We start from the raw sequence: 12,263 nt of genomic DNA on the forward strand, positions 1-12,263 counted from the left end.
GTGGCTGGCGCCTTAGCCGGTTGAGCTATAGGCGGCGAGCCAAGTCCTATTACTTTTTCCTTGAGTCTGTACCCTCCTTTCTGTGCTCACAGACATTATCTTAGTCCCTGCCTTCCTGAATGCTCCCCAAATCTATTGCAATACACGCTTAATATAATAAATACCCCACAAATCTCCTGCCAAGAACTTCTTCCTTAAAGAACCCTGTAAGAAAACCTTCTGTGGCTTGGTGCCTGTGGCTCAAGAGGCTAAGGCGCCAGCCTGAGCTGGTGGGTTCGAATCCAGCCTGGGCCCGCCAAACAACAATGATAGCTGCAACCAAAAAATAGCCAGGTGTTGTGGCGGGTGCCTGTGGTCCCAGCTACTTGGGAGGTGGAGGCAGGAGACTTACTTGAGCCCAGGAGTTGAAGGTTGCTGTGAGCTGTGATGCCACAGCACTCTACCCAGGGTCACAGCTTGAGGCTCTGTCTCAAAAAAAAAAAGAAAAGAAAAGAAAAGAAAACCTTCTGTGACTCCCTGTATCTACTGATTCAAGCTCAAACATCTCCGACTTCAAACTTCTCTGAGTATGTTCATGGTTCTTCCCAAAGTGATCCCAGATGCTTTTTCTAATCCTATCTCTACCCTTTTTCACGTGTCCACATATGTTAGTTAAACTGTATCTTTGCTTTTTTCAAAGCATGACTAAGTTTCCCATCCTCATATTATGAGTTACTGTGTACCTTTTACCAAATATATATACCTTTTTTATATCTGTATTATAATGACACATTTTCTACTTCCCCCCAATTAAATGCAGTTTTCTGCTCCCTAAAACTCATAGCAATTTCCTTTTACCTTCCTGGCATTTCGCATAACACTGACATTTGCTTTACTCTGAATATTTTTGTCTGTATCTTTTATACCATTAATTCTCACTATTAGGGCCATAAATCTTCCTGTTATCCATAGTTCTTAAAGGAGGTCTTATACAAAACAGATACTTAATAAATATTTATGAAAACTGAAGTGTGTTCTTAACTATGCCTCAGTAATTTGGTGACTCAACAGCTACTTCTCCAGGGAAGGAGGAAGAGAGGGAGGAACAATATCAGGATTTTGCACCCAGGGCCCCCTCAAAAAGTATAATCTGGACCCAGGTCTGGAATGTACTCCAGACCTCAGATACTAAGAGGCCTCAGGTCAATCTTTGAATTCAAGAGTAAAATAAGTTAATTTGGGCCAGGTACGGTAGCTCATACCTATAATCTCAGTACTCTGGGAGGCTGAGGCGGGTAGATTGCTTGAGCTCAGGAGTTTGAGACCAGCCTAAGCAAGATCAAGATCTGTTTCTAAAAAATAGCCGAGCATTGTGGAGCGTGCCTATAGTCCCAGCTACTCGGGAGGCTGAGGCAAGAGAATCGTTTGAGCCCAAGAGTTTGAGGTTGCTGTGAGCTATGATGCCATGGTACTCAGGGTGACTGAGTGAGACTCTGTATCAAAAAATTAAATAAATAAAGTAAGTAAATTCGATGAACTTTCTAGGAAGAAGTATCAAATGGAGCTGAAAACCTCGGGTATCTCTCTTAAAATTTATTTGGAACTGTTATGGGCATCTCACAACTGCTCCCTCCAAAGGCCCTTGACTCAGGGGTCATTCCAGATGTGAAAAGCCACTTCCTGCTGACCACAGCTTTGTGGTCACCTCTAGCTTTGGGTTGAAGGTACATAGGCCAGAGACCTTGTCATGTAATGGTGACCAACTTGTTCCTTGTCCAAACTGTCATCTCAAAAATTTTTAAAAAGTTTAGCACTTAGTGTGGGTGTGGGAGTGGGGCAAGGGAGAGTCTCCTGTGGGTGAATAAGGGTCGTGCACAAATAGGGAGAGTAGAAAGAGAAAGGCCAGAGGTTATCCTTCAGGCAGTAAACTAATATATCTGTTTTGCTATTAAACAACTAGACTATGTTTCTTTAAATCGAATGCTAACCTCAGCCAAAACTGTCTCTATTCATTTACTCCACAAATATGTATTAAGTACCCATTGGGTACCAAGCATTCAGCATATACCAAGCTTCTTATCCCTCCAGGACAGTCTGGACATCTGGCTGTAGGGACCCTGAGTCTGTCAACGTTCCCTACTGCCCTGAACTTGGTGATTTCCTCTTGACTACAAGGCAATACTAGGTAATAAACCACACAGGGCCTTCATGAAGGAGAGTCCATGTGGATGCAGGGAAAGAACTCCGATACTGGCTGTTGGCAGATGCTACACTCTGCCACTGAAGAGCATGAGTGAGAGAGCAGAACACCCCTGTGGCTGATTCCACAATGAGATGGGCCTCTCCCAACCCATGGGGAGCCCTCATTGCAAACTTTACATGAGCCTATGTGTTAATTTTTCAAGTAAAAAAAATCCCCAAAGCAAAAAATAATAGGGTATATTTTGTCTCCATTATTTTGTACTTTTCTGCCCCTTACATCTGGCCTTTGCCACCACTGGCAGCAGAAATGCTGACCTACCATGAAAAAGGCTTTTCTGGGGACGTGTGGCTCCGGCAGCAGTGACGGCGGCAGCAGGAAGTACAGGAAATCTCATGAGATGGCCTGTCTTGAACACTTGCCAGCCTGCTTCTGCAGACTCATGAGGTTAAGAGATACATCCAAGTTATTGGGAGGTTTTTGGAACAGAGCCCAGTTCCCAACTGCCTGAGGTTCACCCATAACTGTCAAAATGACCGCAGGGTACAACTGCTGCTGCTCCAGCCACAGCCCAGGGCTGTCGCGCTCCATGTTGAGATACTACTAATTTTAACAATTTGAAGCACCCAGGGAACCCACAGTTAATGCTAGCAACGAACTGAAATCGAGCTGGGCTTTCCTTGCTAGCGCTATAAGGTGCCAGCGCCCTGTAAGGCACAGCTGCTGAGTCCTTGTGAGCTCATGTGAACGGGGAGGGGTGAGAGTCTGTTCCTGTGAGACAACATGGCAGCTGCTTCTGGGGGGAAAGGGGAGCAGCTGAGTCACAGGCCAGAGCGAACTTCTGTGAGAGACTCAAGATGGGGCTCTGAGACCACTGCTTTACATTTCTGGACAACTGGTCACATGTAAATATAAGCTCTGGGAAGAAGATGATAACCCCCAGCCATCAAACTTCTGGAAGTTTCATCAGTTTATTAAAAAGAGAGAGAGAGAGGGAGGGAAGGAAGGCAGGGAGAGAGGGAGGGAAGGAAGGCAGGGAGGGAGGGAGATAGGAAAGGGAGAGAAAAAGATTTCTTCTGTCACATCTCTGGCAAATGTTTACTGATAGAGCAAACTCCATTCTGCTGGGTTTGCCTAAAGCATTGCTTTAAAGCCAACACAGAAAGACTGGGCTGGGCCTAATGTTCCAGCTGTCTAAATCCACCTGGCCCATTCTCAACTACAGCACTTTTCTTCTGTTTTCTGCCACCTCTGACCATTTGATTACACACCTTGAATGCTGGAACCCTGGGATGGTCTGGCTCTGGCTCTTTATACACAAAAACACTGGGCCAGGCACCGCATCAAATGGGCCCAGCAGATGCCTCCTTCCAGCAAGATGGGCAAGCCAATCTAATTTGAAGAAAGAATGAGAGACAAGCCAAAATATGACCTGAGATGTACTCAGCTAAGTCCTGGGTTCCTAAAACTCCCTCTGCCTCTTCTCTGGTCTGCAGGGGAACTCCTCCCTACAGGGCTGAGTCTTGGAGATGCTGGCTGATGACAGCCCTGGGATTGGGCCTGTGAGTCAGGACTAGGACTGTCACATTCAGCTGAAGATTATCTGACTTGCACACTGGAGATCCTATTAGGCCCCCAACCTGCTGCTCGGGGTGGAGAGATGATTGATGATTTGGCAGAAGGTATTAAATAATTGAATTATAAAATGAAGTTGATGACATATTTGCTAAAATAATTTATCTTTTTAAGAAAAGCTTGGGCATCATTATTAAATGGATCACCTGCTCCCTGATCCCACCTCACCTAGTGTGGTGATGTGCATGGTTGTTAGACACTCTTTGTCAACCTGCAATCAAGCTCTAATAGCAAGTATTTCTTTAATAGATGTTGATGCAGATAATTCGATGATAGGTGTATTTTAAAGACTTTTCTAAAGCCTGGATGTGACCCATTTATTTATAATTACATGAGAGTGCTCAGCTTCTGCTGGGCAGATGTCAGGGATGGAGTTTTTTTGTTTTGTTTTGTTTTTTGAGACAGAGTGTCACTATGTCACCCTCGGTAAACGTCACAGTTCATAGCAACCTCAGACTCTTGGACATAAGCAATCCTCTTGCCTCAGCCTCCTGAGTAGCTGGGACTATAGGCACCTGCCATAACGCTGGCTATTTTTTTGTTGCAGTTGTCATTGTTGTTTAGCAGGCTGGGGCTGGGCTCAAACCCACTAGCCTCAGTGTATGTGGCTGGTGCCCTACTCACTGAGCTACAGGCTCCAAGCCAAGGGATGGAATGTTTAATGACCGTGTTTTCCTGGGCAACTATTGAATATCAGTTCACTACCACTACCACCACCACCCAAACCATAAGAACAAAAACACACAAGAAATGTAGATTGGTTACAAGTTGGCCAGACATATTTTAATGTGTATCTATTAACTAGGGTCATTGTTTAAAGTTGCTCTTTTGTTTTGTTTAAGGTAAAAAATCCTCTTATAAATAATTCCATAATAATAAAAGGCTAAAATAAAGTAAAAAATTTAAGTCTCTTCCCATAGCCAATATATTTCCAAGCAACATCCAATGTAACCATATTTTCAGCAGCAAGAAGGCTGCCTTGGTATAATACTCTTCACCTGCCTTTTCTGATCTTTACAATGTCCCCATGAGGTGAATTGGCCCAGTTTTACTATCCTCACTTTCCAGTGTGGATGAGGGTCATGTAATATGCTGATGAATTATGTGCCTTTTGAAAAAAAAAAACAACTCTAGGTGTGGTACTGGGCTAGAAAGTGTGATAGAAACAGGATGGCTGTTTACATGACACTCAGTGACCATCAGAACTGCCCATCTTGAACTGGGTCCTGTTATGTCCATCGTCATAAGGTCTGGACGTCATAATAGTCTATTATACGGTAGAAGTAAGTGGTGCTTCTGGGATTGAGCACAGACAGAAATGAGCACGGTGGGCTGCACAGCAGAGCTCAGGTCCCACGGCACCTGCCACTGCTGTGGAAGCACCCATCCTCTCCTCATACCCATGACTATGTGGCTGAGTCTTAACAACCAGCTAAGGGAGGATCAAGAAGCCCCCGCCCCTGCTTGCTTTGTGATGGATTGATGAGCAAGTTGATGCACAAGTTATTTATGTGCAAGTTGAATGCTGATGACAGCTGCACCACAGTCTCATTCAGGCCTGACCTTGAAAAACACAGGGGTGTGAGAAAATTCTCCTAAAAAGCAGAGCTTGGAACAGTGCACATGGTTGGTCTTTCACTCCGTGTGAAAAGGCAAGTGGTCCAAAGTTAGACCACATGTGGACTCATGTACCCAAGTATAACTCTAATAGGAATGTCTCACCCAGCCTTATAGGTCAGAGGCTGCGGATTTTACTTCCCAAAGAACAAGCTATGTTCCTTCTGGGCAGCTTCCCTTAGTCCCTTTAGAAGCTGTTGTGGCTCCTCTCTGGGGCCCTCACTACACTCAGAGAGCCTCTCACAGATTTGGATGTCCACAATTTCTTTCTTTAGAGTTGATGGTTCAGGATGGCAGAGAGTACATAGCTCACAGAGAGAACATGTTAAAACCAACTGTTTCTAAAACTCTATCCCCAGCTCCCCTCCTTGTAAAAATCCTTGTACAACTCTTTTCTTTCTTTTTTTTTGAGATTGGGTCTCAATGTCTTATTCTGTTGCCCTGGCTGGAGTGCAGTGGTACAATCATAGCTCACTGCAGCCTTGAACGCCTGGATTCAAGCAGTCCTCCTGTCTCAGTTTCTTGAGTAGCTGTCACTATAGGTATGTACCACCATGTTTAGCTAATTTTTAAAACTTTTTTTTAGGGACAGGGTCCTACCATCTTGCTCTAGGCTCAAGCAATCCTCTGGCCTCAGCCTCCTGAATAGTTATGATTACAGCACATGCCATAGTGTTTGGGCTAAAACACCTAAAAGCCTATTTTTTTAATATCAACCCTTGACTTTGGCTATTCAACAAAGATCCTGTGAACCTTTTAAGTCACGCTGTTTTATAAAATCCACATTTCAAGTATTAATGCCAAATTGTTTGTTAATATTTAAACTATATAAATAAGATTATTTTTACAAATTCTTTGATTAGAGTTATTTAAACGGGCAAGAAAATTTCCTATTGGGTGTGCAAATCAGAAAAAACAGTCTACTGTTGATACTGTCACAGAGATTCTAACTGTTGATACTGTCACAGAGAGTTTCTAAGACACAGCAGATTGGCAATGAACAACATCAGTAGCAGCTTAGAGTAGATACGAACATTAGTCCAGAAGCTTTGTGACTAGAGCTTTGCTCTATTTCAGATACCAGTTAGCTAGTGAGTTATTTAATTAAGATTCTTTGTCTCCTTTAAAATGGAGATAGTAATGCTCTTTTAATAAATTGAAAAGTAGTTTTCAGGCTAAATTAGACATAGGCACTTTTTAAAGAGCTAAACACTTATATGTATTACTATTGTTCATTTATTTATTTATTTATTTAGAGACAGAATTTTACTTGTCACCCTAGGTAGAGTGCCGTGGTGTTTGTAGTTCATAGCAACCTCAAACTCTGGGGCTCAAGTGATCCTCTTGCCTCAGCCTCCCAAGTAGCTGGGACTACTGGCATTTGCCACAATGCCCAGCTATTTTTTAGAGATAAAGTCTTGCTCTTGCTCAGGCTGGCCTCAAACTCAGGAGCTCAAGCGATCGGTCCACCTTAGCCTCCCAGAGTGCTAGGATTACAGGTGTGAGTCACCCCATTCAACCCTATTATTATTTTATTATATCTTTATTCCGCACGACTTGACCCAATGGGTCTTAGTCTTGTTTTACAAAAGAATAATTTAAGAAATTACCCTTAGTTTTATAATCTTCCTTCCTAATGCTCTCATTCTTATTTTGCTTAGCATCCTTATCTTAGCAGCAAAAACTAGCAAAAGTGCTCCAGGTGACCCCAGGCAAATTACCCTCAAAGACAAAGTTAGGGCCTGGAGCAGTGGCTCATGCCTGTAATCTTAATACTTTGGGAGGCTGAGGTGGGAGGATCACTTGAGCTTGGGATTTGGAGACCAGCCTGATTAAGAGCAAGACTCTATCTCTAAAAATGATGGGCATTGTAGTCCCAGCTACTTGGGAGGCTGAGGCAAGAAGATCACTTGGGCCCAAGAGTTTGAGGTTGCTGTGAGCTATGATGCCACGGGCCCTCCTACCAAGGGTGACAAAGGGAGATTCTGTCTCAAAAAAGAAAAGACAAAGTTAATTGCAAACGATTTTCCTCTTTCATGTTATCCAATAGTACTTTTTGACCCTGTCTCTACTTGCATATTATAAAAAATGCCCTCTTTAAGAAAAAGGCCATGATTTTAGTACACATGATTCCAGCCCTCAGTAGGCTGTTGTTAGTGTGGGATGAGAAAGTGAGTATGAGAACACTTTGCAAACTATGAGGCCCTGGATGCATGTGCGTGATGGTGACGGTGGTGGTGAGGGTGGCAATGATGACGGTGTTAATGCTAGTGATGCAGACAAGTTTGCTAACCTTGACTAAACAGGTTGAAAGCATGAATTCATGGCCCCCATAGAGTTGTTAACATACTAAGGAGGCAGGGTGACCTCTGAAAAAAGGATAAATTCTGTGTATTGGAGCCTAGACCTGACAGGTTATGATAATGATAATTCTAGGACTCCACCCCGTCCCTCTCAGATCGAGAAAATGCCAAATCCCTGCATACTTCTTTTTAACAAGTTCACTCAAAATTGTGTGATATACATCTCTTGTTTGACTAAGTTCTTCCACCCACACCATTGGGGAGGACTCCCCTTCTGGACCATCGGATGGGGTGTCAACCAACATTGGTCAAAGAGCAGAGCATAAAGAGGCAGGGGCAGATGGCAGGGAAGCTCTCTTTACTGATCCTGGGAAAGTTTCATGTGCTACTTATCTTTACAGCCTGCTGACCTCTCATCCTCTAACAGTGAGCCCTCTTGAGACCCACACGGTTGAAGAGAAATCTGTGGGTTAGTATGAAAAACCAGGATGCTTGTTCTGAGTTAGTAACTGACATTCGGTATGATCTTGGGTAAGTTAGTCTGATGTTTCCCACTTAGTCAATGGGAATAAAAGCACCTCCACTCTCTTTCAGAAGCTATAAATTAGAAGTCTACAGGTCGAGATTTTGCTTACAGATGTATTTTTGTTTTAAGTTGTTCTTTCTTTAATTAATGCTTCAAACAAGGGATGTGCTCAGATGAAATCCTCACGACTCACTCTCTGTTTTTTTTTTTTTTTTAACAGTTTTTTTGGCCAGGGCTGGGTTTGAACCCGCCACCTCCAGCATATGGGGCCGGCGCCCTGCTCCTTTGAGCACAGGCGCCACCCTCTCTATTGTTTTCCCAAAGGATTAATCTAACTCAACAGTTTAGTGAGGGGTTACAGTGATGGAGTGCCCAGAGAGTCATTTACTCCTTTAACAAACATTCCACTGCTAACTAAGTGCCGGGAACTGATCCAGGCCCTGGCCTCACTGGGGAGTTCCACTCTTGTGGGAAAGGCAGACACAGTAAAGATTATACAATAAAAGTACACGCAGGTGCCCTGTGTACTCAGAACAGGCAGCTGCAATTCCCCTTTCGTTAGAACATAAAAGAGACTTCACGGGGGAGCAGGAGTGGACAGAATGGAAAAAACTGAGTGACAAACTAAACAGATGAGAGAGATTTCTTAACCTTCTAAAAAAGTTCACGCTTTCTTTCCTTTGGCAAATAAGAGAAGACAAGTAACGTTTTCCCTAATTTAGGTATAGGAAAATAGTGCAGCAAAATGACGTGAACCGTATAGAAGATCAAGACAGAGAAAGGCTTGGTGGCCCAATGCTTGGTGAGTGCTCTGTACATTCAACAATGCTCCTCGGTCCTTTCATCTGAGTGAAAGTTCGACTTTGAGGCCTCTCCGCTCCTTCACATTTTCATATTACCCTTCCCCACAAAAACTCCTCCTTCCCCCTCCCCCCACATACAGATGTGATTCAAAGCTCTGTGCCCTTTTTCTCCCAAGTTCATCACCTTCCTCTGACTTCTCTGGGTATCCCTGGCTTGCTGACTAACAATAGGGGGAAGACTCACCCTCCCTGGTACCACAGCTCACAAGGGCCTGCGGCCTTCTCTTGCAGGTCTTACCTCTGAGAAGCCTTCCAAGAGGCCTCAGTAGGCTGTTTGACTCCGGGGACAATGGTTTTGTTTCTTTTTCACGTCTCCGTGGTTTCTTCTCTCCTCAAAGAACTTTCCTTGGATGGAGAAAGAATCATCTCCACTTTGAGTGACAGTGTCAGCAACTAAGAAGGTGACTTGGATGTCATTCCTGCTTCTTGAGGGAGACTTCCAACATACCCTGTACAAGCCGCCCGTTCCATTTTCACATGGCTTCTGAAAACTGGCTCCTGAGAGAAGCCAGCCAATCATATTGCATCGATTTCTCCTGTGTGGCCTGGCCTGCGATGGCAAGCTATTACCTATAGACCAAATTTGCCCGACTGCTGGTAACACTGCCTTTGAGCTAAGAATGGTTTTTACATTTGCAAATGGTGGAAAATACTCAAAGGAAGTGTAACACTTCATGACAAGAAAATTACATGAATTCAGATTTCGGGGTCGTCCATAAAATTTTGAATGTCAGTATAAAGTTCATGGGAAATTTGTTTTCTCTCTTGCTATCTAAGCACTTAGATCATCTCTTTGAGTTTACTTCTGCCTATAAAACCTAAATATTTACTATCTGAGCCTTTACAGAAAATGTGTCAGCCTTGTCCTAGGCACGTTGATCCTTTTCTTTTTCCCCACGCAGGAAAGAGTTGAGCATGAGCAGATGTTGTGAAGCCCGCTGGATACCCGGAAAGTTCCCCATTTTCTGCGTGCGCTCTGAAACCCAAAATGTCTTTTTGTAGACATTTAGAAGGTTGAATCAGGTTTTAAGTCTCTCTGAAACACTGTAGACTGGTGCTGTCCACTAGAACTTTGCGCAGTGATGGGCCTGTTCTATCAACAGTAGTGTCTAACGTGGTCGTCACTGGCCACATGTGTTTACTGCGCACTTCCAATGCGGCAAGTGTGACTAAGGAAGTGAATTTTCAGTTTTATTTAATTCAAGTTACTTTAAATTCAAATATCTACATTTGGCTAGAAGCTAGTTTATTGGACAGTATTCCTTTAGTACCTGAACAAGTGTCAAACTAACTCAGGAAGAAAGTGAAAGATATTTCAGTAGTTAGCAATCTGGGTTTCTACAGATAACTCTACTCCATTGTTTCTTTGGTCTTATTTGCTTGTTTTGATTCTAATCGTTTGAACAAACATTTACTGAGTACCAAGCTCCAGGGATTTCTCCAGATACTTAGAAACTGATGATAGACCAGGTTCTTAACCTCTTCAGCTCTGAGTCTAGGATGAGATAAAACACAGACAACAACGTAGGTGTTTATTCCCCAAACTGGAGTTCTTTTTGAATGTCACAGCTTTGTTCTCAGGGGCTGCCCTGTCTCTTCGTGGTGCCTGCCTTACGCTTTGCTTCCAGCCTTTACTTTCTCAATCCTGGAACTTTCTGCATTGCTCAGTGCTTCTTCCCTATCTTGCAGATCCCATATTCTGAGAATTGAAAACTTCTAACAGTTGGAGCCCCTATTCCTACAGAAAACTATTTTACCTGCCGGTTACTGGTCGATACATTTCTGGTCAAAACAACCCTGAACAAGACAAAACCTCCACTCTTCAGGGTCATGGTGGGAGGTCAGAGGTGAAACATCCATAGGTCTGACCCTCTTCCAAGCCAGGAGCTATTTTTGGATTAGCACTGAGTAGCAAATGGCCACAAGGGCATGTCATTGGGTCACCTCAGTCTTGAGGAACTTGTGGAACTGGATTAGTGACATGACTGTGTTGGGCTCTGCTGCGGACAATGCTTCTCCTTAGAAGGACATGAGTGGTGGCAAAACTCACATACTTGCTGTAGGATCAGGGACAGATAAAGTCTCATCTGCCTTCACTATAACACTTGAACCTTAATCATTTGATGATGGCTTTATCACAGATATTTTTTTAATGTCAGGAAATGTCCCCAAACGCCATTGAATTTCATCTTGCTGGCTTCATCTCAGCATGTGTGTTCCAGGTATTGGGGTCTGGTACTTCTAGTATAGCAAACTTGCTCATGTGGGTTTGGGGGGGGGAAGAAGTCAACCTTTTTTTGACATCGACTCTTTTTATAGGGAGATTGAGCAGTGTATAGATAGGTCCAAGAGAACGCTTTGTCCCTGGGCAGATCTCAGAGTGTCATGGGCTGCATTGGGTAGGGATGGAGCTTTACCCCTCTTTAAGCCCCCCAGCTCACTGCAGAATTAAATTATAGTTCCAAAAAGTCCGCTTCCAGATGGTCAGTTCAGCCTATAGACACAGACCTTCATGTGAGGCCATGAGGGGGACAGTCACAGAAACAATTAAAAACAAGCTCTCAGTCTATGTTAGTGCCACTTGTGAAGCCAAAATGAGAAGGACCGTGAGGGAGATTGTGTGGAGAGAAGCAGGGAGTGAGAAGGAAAAAACAGAACATGAAAGGTGTCGTCTGAGGGTGTTTGGGCCCATTCACAAGGATTCTGCAGCGGGGTGGGGATGTCTGCATAAACCTGAAATGAGCTCATATGGCCATTCATTTAGTCTACATCAAAAATTTCCCCATCTAGGGTGGTGCCTGTGGCTCAAAAGGGTAGGGCACTGGTCCCATATGCCAGAGGTGGTGGGTTTAAACCCAGCCCCAACCAAAAATTGCCAAAAAAAATTTTCCCATCTATATAGTGACCTACCAAGGGAAAGGCCCATACTTTTATTAAGTATGTAGTTTTTAATGTACGCATATTTTTAAAGCTAAAAAGATGTATGCATTTTTCAAATTACATTTTATTTATTTTTATTTTTTATTTATTTATTTATTTTTGAGACAGGAGCCTCAAGCTGTCCCCCTGGGTAGAGTGCCGTGGCATCTCAGCTCACAGCAACCTCCAACTCCTGGGCTCAAGCGAGTCTCCTGCCTCCG

The 12,263-nt window shown here is 43.6% G+C and overlaps 1 pseudogene; it reads right to left on the reverse strand.

The window, feature by feature from the left end:
• Nucleotides 1-2,770, reverse strand: part of LOC100964969 — a 33,398-nt pseudogene extending 30,628 nt beyond the window's left edge.
• Nucleotides 2,771-12,263: the final 9,493 nt, after the last annotated feature.

Source organism: Otolemur garnettii, unplaced genomic scaffold, assembly GCF_000181295.1.
Source record: "Otolemur garnettii isolate 467f Iridium unplaced genomic scaffold, OtoGar3 scaffold00016, whole genome shotgun sequence".
NCBI lineage: Eukaryota > Metazoa > Chordata > Mammalia > Primates > Galagidae > Otolemur > Otolemur garnettii.